This window comes from Rhinolophus sinicus, chromosome 3 (assembly GCF_057876585.1).
Source record: "Rhinolophus sinicus isolate RSI-liver-muscle chromosome 3, RSI-T2T, whole genome shotgun sequence".
NCBI lineage: Eukaryota > Metazoa > Chordata > Mammalia > Chiroptera > Rhinolophidae > Rhinolophus > Rhinolophus sinicus.
Window position 1 is genome coordinate 152,093,470 of NC_142503.1, and position 14,989 is coordinate 152,108,458.

Below are 14,989 nucleotides of genomic sequence, written 5' to 3' on the forward strand. Positions count from 1 at the left end.
CAAATGTAAAGTCATCTGACTAATGAGGAGTATTGGTGGGGAGATCAAGAATGGTGGAGAGATGGCAGAGGATCTGCCTTTAACTGGACCAGTTGGGGAAAAATCCAACTTGCATGTCCACACGGGCTTGCAGATTGAGCAAATCCCAGGATTCTACATATGGGAGTGGGTTGAAAATCCTCTTCTTCTAAAAGTGGGAATACAGGAATAATTAATACCAAAAGAGGTCTAAAACAGAAATGCAGATAAAGAGGCTAAGAAAGGTGAATTGCGAGTATAGATAGTCTGAGGTCTAAACCAGGGATGCTGCTTTGAACTGAATGTGTGTGTCCTCCTCTCCCCAACCTGTCCCCACCCTACCCCCACACCCCCATTCATATTTGAAGGTGAAGCCTTTGGGAGGTAATTGGGTTTAGATGAGTTCATGGGGGTGAAGCTGCCATGATGGGATTGGCAACCTTATGAGGGGCTAGAGACCAGGGCTGTTTTCTCTCCTCTCTCTCTCTCTCTCTCTCTCTCTCTCTCTCTCCCTCCCTCCCTCCCTCCCTCCCTCCCTCCCTCCCTCCCCACCATGTGAGGATACAACAAAAAAGCAGCCATCTGTAAACCAGGGAGAGGGCTGTCACCAAGAAGCCAACCATGCTGTCACCCTGATGTCAGACTTCCAGACTCCAGAACTATGAGGAATAAATGTTTGTTGTCTAAATTCCCCAGTCTAAGATTTTCTGTTATACTATGTTGATAGGTGGCTGGGGAGGTTGGGAAGCTGGAAGGAAAGAATACTAACCATAGTGGTTCCTTGAGTGCAGTGCTTTTGCCATTCCTGGTTTAAAGAGCCTAACATTTGAGGGATTAGCAGATAATTAGCTCTTTTACAGAAAGTCAGGGTTCCACATACACATATAAGGCAGCAACATAACATGAGCTCTCAGAATTTCCCTGCTTTGCATCTTTAAGTCTTGTTTATAATGTCTCTATAGAACTTACCAGAATTCGCATTTACATCATTCATTTTAAAACATCAAAAAACATTTATCACATTGGAAGAAACAGTTTAAAATATGGATTCTCAAGTGTACAACTCAACATCTGTGATTATAAAGAAATATATCAAGTGATAACATGTATAAGGACATATCTAGCCACACTTAGCCTTTAATATTTAAATATTAGAATTATGTAACTCTTTTCCACTCTTTGTAAATCTACTAAAGTGGACACAATAGAGCACTACTCACATCCCCCTTCAGGATCTAGCAATGCACTTTCCCAGCTGCTGGGACTGTTGGCTCACAGCTGAGTCCTCTCCAGGAACAGCTTTCAGCCACAGAACTGCTCCTGGGGGCAGCCTCCGTTCAATGGCTGATCAAAGGAGGATATAAAGCCCTGCCCTCCCTTGCCTCATTTAGGACAACTCTGAAGGGCCATCCTAGTTCCAAAGCTCCCATAAGATCTCCTGAAGCCTCTGTTGCAACTACATTGCAGTTCAGTTCCTCTGCCCAAATCTCCTCCCTTCACTCTTCTCGTGCACATAAATTTCATAGCCTCAGAATCTGTTTCCTGGGAAACTGACATACAACAGGGACCTAGTTGAACTACAGCTCACCCTTGAACAACATGGGTTTGAACTGCATGGGTCCACTTGTATGTGGACTTTTTTCAATAAATACTATAAATGTGTTTTCTCTTCCTTATGATTCTCTTAATAACATTTTATTTTCTCTTACTTTGTTATAAGAATACAGTGTATAATACTTATAGCATACAAAATATGTATTAATCGACTGTTCACGTTACGGGTAAGGCTTCCGGTCAACAGTTGGCTCCCAGTAAAATTTTTGGGGAGTCAAAAGTTGTACATGAATCTTCAACTGTGAAGGGGGATGGTCCGTGCTCCTAACTCTTATGTTGTTCAAGGGTCAGCTGTATAGGAGAATAATAGATTACCAGAGATCCTGTGTACTAGGCTAGTTTTAAATGACTTTCACACTGATTGAATGAAATTGCAAATTTAGGGAAGCAAGGAAGATATTATGTCAATTCTAATGTAAAACATTTTTGTATGTCGCTATTTAGCTTTACCTATGTGTAGAGAATACATGTGGTTTCAATTTATCTGGGCTGCCTCTCTGTTCATTTGAGGGACTTCTTCCCACTCCAATCATGAGACGTGAGGAGCTGGTGCCAACGGTGGTGTCCAATTCCCTGGAGGTAGGAGTAGGCAAGCGCTGCCAGTCCTGGTTCGCCAGGCCCTGTCTGTAGGGATCAGCCCATGAGAAGGGCATGGGACCCAGGCAAAAACCAATCAGTCATTCCACAGGATTTAATAGAACACGTCAAAAAAAGCAGGGTATCTCTTTCCTCTTACATCATAAGCTATGATAATGTAAGCCTGGAGCTGCTACCAGCCATGCACCTCACCGCCCATCTACAGAAGAAGAAAATAAAGCCAACACACAGGGAGAAGCTGAGCCAAGAGATAAAGAGATAAAAGAAAGAAGACGACACTGCCTATGCGCTTAGATCCAACTGTACTCGAACTCAGAACTAACCTTGGACAAGAGCCAAAAATATTCCCCTTTATTTGCTCAAGCTATGTTGAGTTGGGAAGTCCATCACTGGTGACTGAAAGAGTCCTGACTAATTCACTGCATCAATAATTCAGAGACACATGAAAACAACAACAAATAACAACCCTGAGGGACAACAGCAAAGTAGAGGTCCCTAACATGGAGGCCAAGAGCTCTACCAGATCCCAGCAGAGTAATATACCATGAAACAGTAAGGATGCTCTTTGTCAAAAAGCTCAAACCTAGAAGCAGAATTAATATAGGCAGAAAATAGAATATAGGCAGAAATAAAATGAGGTTTGCAGTGTAAAAAAACATCATTGATGACTCATGAAAAAAAAACAAATGGAACAATAAAAAATTGTACCTGGTATTCTTGGAGTAAAGACAACGGAATGTTGAGGTCAGGAGAGATTGGGGGTGGGGGGGGGCTGACCTGGGTTCAGGAGAGAAGGCTGATGGCTGCAGAGGGAGTACAGGTCCAGGCAGGCAGTTTGGAGGAAGGAGCCTTCAGACTCATGTTAATGCAGGGGTCTTCCAGGTCAAGGAAAAAGCAGGTAAAGAGGGAGTGGCACATTGGTTTAGCCATGTCCTGCAATTCACAAGCAGAGGCAGATTAGTTGTGATGCTAACGGAAATTAAGCTTCAGTGCCCCTCACTTGCAAAGCCTGTCCAAGACCCCAGGATGGAATCTAGCAATTTGTTCACATGGTCATATGTGTTTATAACCTTTGCAAAAGTAAGATATTTTAGCTATAAATGGTTAATAAGTGGTTTAAGATGCCATATCTTTCTCACCTGATTTCCCCTCTTTCACTCGGACCCTCCTTTCATACTGATCCTCGTGTTACGTGGTGCTAAAGTCGTCATGAGCGTCTTAGGGATCCAGCTAAGGGGAAGTTGAGTTAGTGATCCATTTCGATTGGGCTCAGTGGTTTATATTCATGTAGTTCAGAGTCTCTTCCATGTAGAGCTATGCCAGTATCACTTACCACACTAGTATAGGTATGTCTTCCAGGAATACTCCTATTGCTCACTTTGCTGACTCATAAAGATGCAGAGCAGGAGGTGCTAGAGCCATATGACTACATCCTTGGCCACCTGACACCAGACATATGTGGGTAAGAAAGGAGAAATGCAGAAAATGATTACGTGAAGAAATCTTCCCATCATCAGATGTGGAAAATTGTAAGAAGAGTATTCAGTTCCCATCACCACTTACTCAGAACGGAAGTTGGATCTCCTGTCAACAATAAACTCGGTAATTCAGGGTACACAATTACTATGTTTTCTAGAATTTTGGTAAGAATTGCATGACTTAGGATATATAAGAATCCTTGTGTTGATAGGCACAAACCATTAGCAGTACTGCGAACAGCTACGTGACATGTCGAATGCTTTATGCTTTTCCTCAAAAATACTGAATCCAGTCATACATTTTATGTATCTCTATAAAATACAACGTGAATGACGATAACACAATATCCATATACTATGTGCCCATAATGAGGACTTTTACAGCAGAATGGTTAATGCATGGTATCACTTCAGAGAATATTTAAGATGAGTCCTTGCACAACAAAATTTGAAATGGTCAGAAGTTTTAAATGAAAGAAACTGAGTGAGATTTTTCCTAAATTTAAAAAGAATCCTAAAAATATATGTGACATTACCAATAACTATTTGCAAAGCTGAAAAAAAAGATTTTCTAAATGGTCAATAAGAGAAAAATTTTTGGTCAATCACATTAAATGAAATTATCTTTAAGGTTCTTTATAGAAATATTGCATTTGAGGAGGCAAAGTGTTTGCAGCTAGGAAATATTGGGGGGAAAGTATTATAAAAATATGTCAAGTAGCTAATGAGTTTCTAATTAATGTTATTTTTCCCGATTTTGTGATGCTTGTGATAGTTTAAAATTTATCATTTATTTTGATTTCAATTATTATTCTAAATAAATATAACCATTCATACCTAATTTTATATCTGTAATTTTGTAATTTTTGGTCAGCCCCCTCCCATCCTCCAGATTGTATAAGTATCAAGCTCCACAAAAACTGATCCTGGGTTTGGATTTTCTCTACTGGACAATGGACCAAGGTTAGAGCATAAAGAGGTCTTGAATCAGTTCTCCAGGTCCTACCCAGTGATGGTGGCAAAGGTCTACATTTTCGTTATCTGCAATCATAGACAGCTGAGTAGACTTTGTGCCAATTCAAGGGACTCATTCCTTTCCACAACACCTTTCTACCTGCTTGCTGAAATCTATCTAGTGCCTGGGATTCCTTTAACAGGAGTTAGAGAATCCTATTTTTCTACAATTCAGTTTAACAAGCAAATGTTTGGTTTAATTAAATCTTCAGTGTAAATTAGTTTCATTTTTTGCTGTTGTAAAGTGTGGGTGGGTGGAGGAGACAAAAGGATTTGGGGAGGAGAGAGGAAGAGGGAGACAGAGAACAGGGAGCAGGAAGAAAGACTGAGAGACGGACCATCCCCACCTAGGGGAGATGGAAGGATGAACATGAAACGGAACAACGAATGACCAACAACTTTTGTCCCCTTACCTTCAGCGTGGCAGTGCCAGACAGGAGCTGTGCACTGAGGGTTGCGTGGGCAGCTTGGCTACTTGACACACAGGGTGTTTTTGAGCACAGCCCCACATCCTATAAAGAAGGTTCATTCCCCGGAATTCGTCAATCAAGGAGCCCTATATAAACACCACTTCCTGTGGGATGTTAATAAGTGCCTGTAAGCAGGAGAGAGAGAAAGAGCAGAGAATCATTGTTTAATAGGGAGAGAAATTAGCTCACCACTGGAAAAAAAAAAACACTTGCCTTGATGGTAGAAAGACCCCTTTGTTAACAAGTGAACAATAAGCAACTTTTTTCTGTAAGCATTTTGACATTTGAAAAGTAGATTCTGTAGTTAACTAAAAAGTAAACACTTTCTTCAAGCTCCTGGGCTTCTTTGTGGTCAGGGTTTTCTTGGAATGACTGTTGTTCCACCTGATTCCAGCCTGAGAGCTGGACGTTGGCTGTTTATTTACATTAGTTGTTTGTGTATTTGGGTTATTATGTGTAAAGGAGAAAGATGGGGCTTTTAAGGAGATGGTGGGCCACCTGTCCTCACTCCCCTAGATGGGCCTTCAGCCCTAGAGGAGATGGGTGGGTTCCGAAGTGGAAGGAGCTACTTCCAGGAAAGATGGTGCGAGACTCTGAGCACAAATAATGTTGTGGAGGCCTGGGAGACAAAGAACAGCAGAGTCAGGGAGAAGAGAAATCTCCCCGGCTTGGGAACATCAGGGAGTAGAGCCTTGGCCCAGACACCGGAATTCTCCCGTGTACTGTTAGCAGAGCGGCAATTGCAAGTAGCTGTGCCACTAGGATACTGACGAGGAACAGTCAGAGCAGAGGAGTAGGATAGCAGAGAGGACTTTGTGGTGACTGGGCTAATAGACTCATAGGCGAGATGCCAAACTGACCTCTTTCCCCTTGGCTTATACCCTAATAAGATCTTACGATTCTATGACCAGGAAAGATGAGATCTCCAAAGGAACAGAAGAGGCAGTGTTTCTCCCAAGCCTAAAACTAACTGCCTGTGGAGTCTACTCTGAGGACAGGACTTGCTCCTGCATGGAGGGCAGTCCAGAGCCATCTTCTCACACCATTTACAAGGTAGGAAACAGTCCCTTAGCATGAGGCAACGTGGCCGGGACTCTCAGAGCCTAAGTACAAAGGGAATCCAAAGAGGTGCATTATAAGAGGGAGACTCTTCTCTAAGAGTCCACATCAAAAAGCCAACCCAGCACCACTGACTGAGCCCACACGCTGGTGGGGAGTGGACAGAGGGTGGAAGAGTTACCTGAATCCTTGCATCCCAGATGCTCACCAAAGCCTTAGAACTCATTCTCCAGGACTGAGATTTCCTTTGGGTTTGTAGAATCAGACCGACCCCACCTACTCATAACCCTGGGACTGGGCAGAGGACAAATCTCTTCCTTCAGTCCCCCAACATTCATCCTCTTGGAATATTTTTGTATCAACTGGAACTCATGGTTGGAAATGACAGAAATGCGTTGAAACTGGCTTTAGACACAAAAATGGGGTGTGGGGAGTAGATTATTTGCTCGTATCATTGAGATGTCCAGAGGCTTAGCTGTTTTTAGACTTGACTAAATATAGGGACTTAAATGATTTCATCAGGACAATGTCTTTAGCTCTCTTCTTTTGGGCCAACATGGTGTCAAAAATGCCCCCAGCAGTTCCACATTGGTATGGACCTTAGAGCCTGCAATTTCAGAAATAAAGACACTCTCTTTCCCAAAATGTTAACTAAAGTAGCAGGCAGCTTCTTAATGGTCAGGCTTGGGCCATGTGGCCATTCCCAAACCAATCACCATATCCAAGAGGATGGGACTGGCCGGTTGGAAATGGGAATGGGACCAGCTTCACTTGAAGAAAGTGGACTAACAGTGGGGGATGATCCCCCAAAGGAAAACTGGGAAGTGCTATTAAAACATGAAGGAGGAAAAGTGGGACAAGCAGAAACAGACATGTACTATAATTATTATGCATATAAGATCTAATTTAAATGATCAGAAAGGGCAGGCTTGAAGGGGACAGTAGTTATCAAAAATAGTCACGAGGGGGGCAGCTGGTTGGCTCAGTTGGTTAGAGTGCGGTCCTCTTAACAACAAGGTTGCCAGTTCAATCAAGTTTGCCACTGTGAGCCGCACCCTGTACAACTAGATTGAAACAACTACTTTGACTTGGAGCTGGTGGGTCCTGGAAAAACACACTTAAATAAATAAAAGTTTAAAAAAAAGTCACAAGGGACATGTAAAAGAGAGAGGGGCATTCCATAACTATTTTGTGGTAACGAAAAGAATTACATTATAAGCCAGCTGTGTCCATTCCAGTCCCAGGTCTTACATGGCTTCCGGTGGCAAACAAAGCCACCTTCTTTGTCAACTCTCCTCCTTCCCCCACTGGCTCTCTGCATGAGTCACGGGCTATTTGTTCTGATCATGACATGCCCATTGTCATCTTCTGGCTAGGATTGCCCTGTCCTCAGCTCCCTTATGAGAGAGGCAGCACAGACTGTTCCTTACCCAGGGACAACCACTGACTGGAGACGAGAAGGGCACCTGACACAAGAGTGGTCTGTCTGTGAGCCAGCAGGTGACTCCATGAGGTGCTTTGGAGGCAACAGTAATTAACCAAACCAATCTCACTGGGAAACTGGGAAAGTGCCTAAGTCATGTGGCAGCCTCTGTTCGTGGTAGCTGTCAGCTTCCGGTACCAGTTCTACCGTGTTTCCTCAAAAATAAGACCTAGCTGGACAATCAGCTCTAATGCGTCTTTTGGAGCAAAAATTAATATAAGACCAGGTCTTACTTTACTATAAGACTGGGTCTATAACATAACATAACATAACATAACATAACATAACATAACATAACATAACATAACATGATAGCATAGCATATAATACCAGGTCTTATATTAATTTTTGCTCCAAAAGACGCATTAGAGCTGATTGTCTGGCTAGGTCTTATTTTTGGGGAAACACGGTAGTACCACATGACTCCTCATACTAACCACCACCCCGTTTCCTTAAGAGGGTCTTAGGAAGTTTTATCACCTCAGTGTAAACCTCTAATGCAGAACAGCAATTCCCCAAAGCCTAGGGGCAGCAGCTTTGCTTGTCCCAAATCCTCTCTGGTGACAGGCTGAGTCACAGAGCAGCCCAGAGGGGAACACCACTCCAGCTAAATTCTCAAGATTGTTTTTAGGAAACGGATGCTCAGGGTGGCGGAAAATGTGGCACACACACAGCAGGGGCTTTGTGCTCTGTCAAAGGCACCTGTCCATAGAGCAAACTCTCTCCAGGTGGAGAGAGTGGCCCAGAACACCCCAGCAGGTAGAAGGGGAAGGAGGCAAAGACATCCAGCAGCACACAGACCTTACTAAGAAAGGGCTCCAAGATCGTGGCTCGTTAGAAACAGAGCAGCCAAAGCGAGATGGAAAGGAGATTCAGGCCACTTACCTATGCCCTGCGACATAGGTAGGCTTCAGAAAAAGAAAAAGAAAAAACTGTGGATAAGAAGCAGGATAACAAATTAGAAAGCTATTGCTCCTAGCCGTATAATCCATGAATTTCCTCCACTTGTCAGCTTGTCAAATATGGAAACCTGATTCCTTTCCGCCAGCATCAAACCTCTCCTGCCTAGTTAACATTTATAGGGGGAGGCAAGGAAGAGGTGCGAGTAGCATTTGATAAGTGCTAGGGGAACACTGCTTTGGAAAAGCACATTAACCCTTTTTGCCTGTTCCAGCTCCTACGGGGGAGAAAGAACAGGTGAGCTTAATTGGTTGTGAACAAAATCCTTGAAATTCCCTAGAAAGCTATGCAACCATATGTCACGCTGATGCTGAGTGTTAAAGAGGTGTCTTTGTAACCAGCTCAGTGGAAAGTGGATGGCAGATTTGTTTTAATGAAACAAAGCTCCTACCCTCTCTTTACAGATATTCTAGGATATCACCCCACTGTGGGGGAGGGGGGTACCGTGGGGGGGGGGCGGCGCTGAAAGACAAGGTCCTTACTGCAAAAATTTACAATTTAATTTCTAAGTGTACCACAAAAGGGTTAAAATGCAGTTAAAAGGCATCTTGTCAAAACAGTTAATATCCATCAAAATTATTCCCCACCCATATGTTCTCTTTCACACTCCCTGATCTTTAAGGCTAGTTCATTTCCTCATGGTATTGTGGAAAGACAACTGTGCCAGGAGAAAAACGTACTGGGTTTGAGTCCTGTTTTCATCATTTACTATCTGTATGTTCCTGGGTATGTCATTTGTCTACTCTGAGACTCTATTTCCTTTACCATCAAGTGGGACAACTTTATGTCATATTTGCCTCATAGTCTTACCATAAGGACTGAGTGTTTCCATTTGCCAGACACCTGCTTTGTACCAGAGTGGGCATTACTGGTGAGAGGGATTTGAAGGAATACAGATTTGAACTGGACTCAGTTCCAACCCTAGGGAACTCACTGGGCAACCAATGTACAGGAATGTGCTCTGTAAACTGAAGAGCACTTCACAAAGAAAAGCCATTTCCATTTCCTGTTGTACAACCTGTTACTATCCTCTATATTTTTCCTTGATTTTGCCTTGCTCTTGTTCTCCTAGACCATTTTAGTCTACTCCATCTTGGTCCCAGTTTCTTTCTTTGAACTCACTTCTAAGTTATGACTTCTAAATGAGCTTCCCTGGCAAGCAGAGAAGTTCCCAGTTTCTCTTCCAGGTTAATCTTTATTGAACTTGACCCCTGGAAAGGACAGCCCTGCTACTTTGAGACTCTCTGCCAGCTCCAGGATAGATTCTCACACAAGCGCTTTTGCAGAAATAGCCTCTATCCAGGCTACTGGTAAAGGGCCAGAAAGAAGCAGCCACATGCCCAAGGGGCCTGTAAATGATGAGATCCAAAAAGGAGATCCATTACTTCAACAGATGAGTCTCCAAACTGTCCCAGTGACTGTCGCAGAAACTTCCTGCACTGTCTTTTAAAATTTACATTAGTTTGAGGGGGGTTTTGTTCCGTATAAACAAATGATCTTTGACATTCTCTCCCAGATGAGCATGGCCTTAGGATATAGGCCCCAGGCTGGCTTGCAATGTTCCAAATGTCTGGATTTAGCCCAGCAATAAGCCATGTGTCTGTGTGCTGCCACCATTTTTTTAAAATGGAAAACACAGGGAAAAGAAGAAGGTATTAAGGCAACAAAAGCAAAAATGAACAAGTGGGACTACATCAAACTACAAAGCTTCTGCACAGTAAAGGGAACCATCAACAAAATTAAAAGGCAACCAACCTACCAAATGGAAGAAAATATTTGCAAATTACATATCTGATAAGGGGTTAATATTCAAAATATATAAAGAACACATACAACTCAATTGCAGAAAACAAACAATCCAATTAAAAAATGGACAGAGGATCCGAATAGACATTTTTTCACAGAAGACATACAGATGGCGACAAGTACATGAAAAGATGCTCAGTATCACTAGTCATCAAGGAAATGCAAATCAGAACGACAATGAGATATCACCTCATGCCTATTATCCAAAAGATAAGGAATAACAAATATTAGTGAGGATGTGGAGGAAAGGGAAGCCTTGTGCACTGTTGGTGGGACTGTAAACTGCAGCCACTGTGGACAACAGTGTGGGGTTTCCTCGAAACATTAAAAATAGAACTACCATACAATCCAGAAATTCCACTTCTGGGTATTTACCTAAAGAAATGAAAACAGTGACTTGTTGCACCCCCCGTGTTTATTGCACCATCATTTACAATAGCCAAGATGTGGAAGCAACCCAAGTGACCATCCATGGATGAATGGATAAAGAAATTGTGGTATACATACACAATAGAGTACTATTCAGCCATGAAAAAGAAGGAATCTTATCATTTGTGACAACATGGATGGACCTTGAGGGCATTAAGCTAAGTGAAATAAGACAAACAGAGAAAGAGAAATATTGTATGATATCACTTACATATGGAATCTAAAAGAAACAAACAGAGCTCATGGATACAGAGACCAGACTGGTGGTTGCAGGAAGCCAGCTGGGGGGAAGGCAAAATGGGTGAAGGGGGTAAAAAATTGCAAACTTCCAGTTACAAAGTAAATAAATCATAGGGTTGTCATGTACAGAATGGTGATTAATAATACTATATTGTATACTTGAAAGTTGCTAAGAGAGTAAATCTTAAAAGCTTTTATCACAAGAAAATAAATTTGTAACCATTTGTGGTGATGTATGTTAACTAGGGTTATTGTGATCATTTCACAACATATACAAATATTAAATCATTATGTTGTATATCTGAAACTAAGATACTGTTTTATGTCAATTATATCTAAATTTAAAAAAAACAAAATAAATTTAAAAAGAAGCTATTGAAGCGATTACCCAGTATAAACACAATCAACCAGTGTAAAGCAGCAGCTGAACCAGTGTCAACAACGTTACCGTGTGTCAAAAACATTTAACAACAACTCCGTCAAAACCCAAATCCACATTTTTATTATACAAGATACCCCGCTAGTAGGCCCTGGGACTTGCCTTTTGCCTTGGTGTCCTGGTATCACACTCCACTCTGTCATTCAGTAGTAACGGCGTGAAGCATTGGATATCTGCAGCAGCCGAGAGGCTCCACTGTGCCCATCCTCTCCCACCTCTTATGTGAACTCACTCACCAGCTGCAAGCTGGTGTCACCATTCATTCATCTTTTTAGTTCACAGATAACTGTTTAATGTCTACTGGGTGGCAGCTGGGCACTGAAGATGCAAGGGAGGAAAAAACAAAATCTGTACTCTTAAGAGCTCTCTGGAAGGCCAACGAAACCCATCTTTTCATGAATAATCACAACACCGTGTGACAAAAGCAGCCCTAAAAATGTGATCAAGATGGAGAGCTAACACAAGCATGGGAGTGACCAACAGCATTAGGGAGGATGACAGGAAAGACTTTCTAGAACAAGCTGAGTTTTAAAAACTCAGTACGAGTTTGTTAGGCAAATAGGGTGAAGTTAGAGAAGGAGAAAGAACATTTGAGGAAGAAGGAATAGAGCATCACCCAGGACCACAATCCTTCAACCTCTGCCCCTGACCCTCAGGATCACCTACCACCCAGGTCCCTGTGGCCACCATGTTCTCCTTGCAAAAATGGGTCCCTTGGACAGCACCAGAACCAACCACAGCTTCTGCTTCTGCAGACTCAGTGTTTCAGATCCTTGGCTAAATGTATAGAGCCCAGCAGTCCCTGCAACTCCATGCCTTTCTCCCGACCTTGTCCTGATTTATTCCTCTTCTCCTGGTCCTTTGGTTGAGATTCCAACTCATGCTGTTTCCAAATTCACCTGAGTTATGACCCTGAGGATGCAGCGACTGTTTCGTGCCTTGAGGTGGGGCCTGGAAGTAAACTAAGCCCTGGTGGATGACAAGATTTCAGTGGGTGGCAGAGAGAAAAATTTCAGGGTGGGTGTGGAGAGAAGGTGAGCCTGCCTTTGGCCCCGTGAGGGAGTGGTGTATTCCTCACTGAGCAGATGAGGGAAAACCTAAGAGAGGGATATTTACATTGGAAAAGACACTATTTCAAACAGAAACTCCCCGAGCAACCCACACCAAGGGCACAGTGTATCCAAACAGTCCTGAGAGTGAGACCTTGTCCCACTCTGGGTCTGAGTTGAGCGACATTCTAAAGCTCCGATTTGTCCTAAGTGAACCAATGTGCAGAACTAACGAGGTCATCAATTTTTCTTCCAGCTAATGAACTCGTCAGGAAGGGTGTGATGCGGGAAGATGATGAGATGAGCAACCAAACCTTATTAAATAGTTTCATCTTCATCAAAGAATCAGACAGTGCTGAAGCCCCATTATTCACTGGAAGTGGATAATTACACAAAGGGGCTGCCATTAGGGCCACCCCTCCCCTCACCCAACTGGCTCTACTCCTTTGGGTATAGAAAGTGTGTAGGACCTGGGAACGGGCACTCATTTAATTCAACAACTATTTGTGGGCAGCTTGCTCTATGCCAGGTGTGGGCCAAGAACAAAGGATGGAGACAAATAAGATCTCGTCCTTGCCTTTAAGTAGTCCATGGTTAATCTAGCCTGGAACAACTACTAACTGAAATTGCTATGAAAGATGCTCTCTCAGCACTGCAAACCAAGCGCTGCAGGGAGAGAGGGAAGTGGGAGAGGGGAGGGAACCAGGAAGTCTTCTCATAGGTGGTCACCCTTGAGCTGGGCTTTAAAGATGAGCAGAATTTCATCATGGAAGAACGAAAGGAACTGGAAAAATGTACCAGGCAGCGAGATGAGTTTAAGTAAAGATACAGTGGTAGGAAAGATCCACCTTGTTTGGAGAAATAGCTCTTTCTTCCTTAGCTTCATAGATGGAAAGCCATCCAAAACCATTCAGACGGGTTTAAACAGAAAATTGTTAGTTCTTCTCAAATAACCTAGTCATCCCTAGACTTTGTGGTATTGTGATCTTGTTGGATGGATTTCATGAGAGCTTTTCTACTCACATTCTCCAAATTCTGTCAGTTACTTAGTTCCTTTAAAAATTCGTATTAAAATTTTTATTTTGAAGAATTTTATGATCATGTTCTCCCATATGAGATGTTCTGAAATTATATAAGACCAAAGATTGGCCCAATAACTTTACATCGGACTTTACAGGAGTTTTGCAACCAAAGACTAGTAACAAGACATTTTGCATGACCCTGATCAAACTGTGGAACTGGACTGTGCATTTTATGATGTGATCCTTGTTTGCACTTGGAATTAAATGTACTCTTATCTGTGAATTAGTTCAGGGGAAGCTAAGCTGCTATAGTGAAGAGACCTAAAGTTCCAGGAACCACACGAATATAGAAGTTTATCTTTCTCACGCAACAGTACTGAGGTGGCAGCCCTGTTCAGGATGACCATCCAAGAACTCAATTTCTTCGAATTTGTCGCTTTCCCATTTCTAGGGCATTGTCACCACCTGCACAATTGCAGTCCAGGTTTCAGGGGAAGGGGAAGAGAAACGTGGAGAAGAACATAAGGCCCCAGAGCAAAAGTGACAAACATCATAATAACTCACAGCCCATTAGCGAACACTTAGCCACATGGCCACACTTAACTGTAAAGGAGGCTGGGCAGTCATGACTAGCTGATAGCCAACTCATCACTATGGAAGAAGGAGGTAATGGGTTTTGGAGGACAGGTAGCAGTACCCACCATCGTCCACACTTCTGTGTGCACCCTCATCGTCCCCCATACTGCCTTCTAGAGCTGGGAGGAAGATTACTACAAGTTCCATCTCACTCCAAGCCCAGGATCTCTCTCTGTGAGATACAGTCCTCACAGGACCAGATTTGGTCTCTCAAGTCTAGCAACCTATAAACTAAAGACGTGTTATCTGTCCCACCTCCCATAGGCAGTGGTGGAGCAGAATCAGGACAACCACTATAGCATGCAAAACACAGAGCAGCTATTGGCTGATAGCAATGATTAAATCCTACTGGGAAAAAATGAAAAGCCAACCTTCCCTGACATGGAGGATATTCTCTGGTGAGATCCTGGATATGTTCACCAAGAAAAACGTATTTCTCTTCCTATGCAGCCTATGGCTTCATCCTCTAAAAAGTCCCGCCTTATCCTTCATCCTCCGTGGCCACATTGGAAGTAGGTTTGGAACATGCCTTTACTGGTGGTCAAACACCTTTCACAGCTACTCCTTGCTGGTTCAAATTTGGGACCCTAAGGCCTGCTTGAGGCTGGAACCACCACGTTTTTACAGTAGACGCTTCTGGCTTCTTTGACAATACTTAAAATTTAGTAAGCTTTG

At 42.8% G+C, this 14,989-nt stretch overlaps 1 long non-coding RNA gene across 1 annotated transcript in view; it reads right to left on the minus strand.

Moving 5' to 3' along the window:
• Positions 1–14,989, minus strand: part of LOC109447651 (uncharacterized) — a 226,670-nt gene that overhangs the window by 100,793 nt on the left and 110,888 nt on the right. Inside the window, exons 5-9 of the long non-coding RNA XR_016020862.1 lie at positions 5,135–5,316; positions 3,563–3,671; positions 3,369–3,459; positions 3,007–3,162; positions 2,083–2,256 (exon numbers count right to left, since the gene is read on the minus strand). This is a non-coding gene — a long non-coding RNA (uncharacterized LOC109447651). The remainder of the gene's footprint in view (positions 1–2,082; positions 2,257–3,006; positions 3,163–3,368; positions 3,460–3,562; positions 3,672–5,134; positions 5,317–14,989) is intronic.